Genomic DNA, 1631 nt, shown 5'->3' with positions numbered 1-1631 from the left:
CTGGACTTCTTGGAACTTGAATTTCTAACACAGAGTGCTCTATTGGCTCATTTTGTGGGCAGAATTTTGGAGGGAGGACAAGCAGGGCCAGAAACACTCCACATGGCCTTCACAAGCTGAAGAGTAAACAAGAAAAAGCTCTTAGTACAATCAGTACAATGACTGGAAATACAAAACAAATGAGTTTTCTTCATCACCTCGAGTGTTCCTTCAGCACAAAAAACATCCCATCTCTGTTACTTTGTTAACTATGTATTGACTAAAATTTTCAAGGATCAATTATTTTAAATTAGCACAAAGCAACTGCTGAAATAGTGCACTTGAAATAGAATAAAGACTGGAGCAAATTAGTTATGAAACTAAAGACTGTGGCTAGCAGAAATTTGTTAAAAAGAAGAAATGCTAAAGAGAGGAAAAAGGCTTAAGACATAATTGTATGGGATGAAATAAAATCAAATGCAGCAAAAGCAACCTCCTTGCTCTTCATCAACCGAGGAAAGATACTAAAACAACAGAACAAAATCCAAGTCTCAAAACATCTAATTTAGGCATCTAAAATTAGGAAGCTGTTTTTTTAATATTCTCTCTCAGTCAGTGGAGAAAGAGAAAGTAAAAATAAGGTTCTACAAAAACAATTCACAAATAAGGCTGATTTACAGCCCAGGCTCTTACTCGGGGAGGTAACATTAGGTCATAGGAGTATTCCTGACTGAAAGATCCCTTATTCCACTCTCTGAGCACAAACAAGGAGTCTCTTCTGGGCACCCAGGACGGGTAAAAAGGGCCTTCTCCTCCTCATGGGCAGCAAGAAGGAGAGAGAATTTATCTCTCTTCCCTGAATCCTGCCGCTGTTGTATTTCGTGGCAGATCTCCAGTCGTTTGCTATGAAAGCTGAATTGAACCCGAGAGATAAAAACATTTTCATCATCTGGAAACAATGAGGAAACTGTGAGAGAGGACCGACTTGTTTCTGCGGGAGGGAAGGAGCAGAAGCGAATGCTGCCCTGGCAGAGTGACAGCGTGAGGGATGAGGCTGCTGGCGCTCGCCCAGCCCCGCTCCCTGCCCGATCCCTGCTCCTCGCTCGCTATTCCAGCAGCCCCGCAACAGGTGACCGTGACCCACCCGCAGACCCCACCGCGCTGCATTCCTAAGGCTGTGCGAGGCTGGGCAATAAGCGCAGGCGGCCTTTTCCCCCACGGACAGACGAGAATCAGCGCGGGCAAGGTTAAGACTCCTCACACCGCAGAGCAGAGAAGCGCACCCAGACAAAGGCGGTGCTCCCTGCGCGGGCGGGCGGCGGCACCGCGGGGGCCGAGCGGCAGCGCCGCGCTCCCCGCACGCCGGGGATGCGGGACGACCTGGCTTTGCCATTCCCTTAGGGAAAACCACCGGACTTGCCCCCGCCCCGGCTCCCGCGGCATCTCCAGCGGCGGGAGCGCGCCCCGCCCGCGGGCGGCGGGGACAATGCGGGCCGGGCCGGGGAGGCCGCTGGGTGCGGTAGTTCCCTGCCCATCACCTGATGCCTGGGCAAGCGCAGCCGAGGCGGCCGGGACTACAAACCCCGCCAGGCAGCGCGCCCGGCAGCACGGCTGGTGCAATCACACCTTAGCACGCCCCGGGGCCGGGGCAG

This window comes from Chiroxiphia lanceolata, chromosome 13 (genome assembly GCF_009829145.1).
Source record: "Chiroxiphia lanceolata isolate bChiLan1 chromosome 13, bChiLan1.pri, whole genome shotgun sequence".
NCBI lineage: Eukaryota > Metazoa > Chordata > Aves > Passeriformes > Pipridae > Chiroxiphia > Chiroxiphia lanceolata.
Note: the sequence above shows the minus strand (reverse complement) of the source record.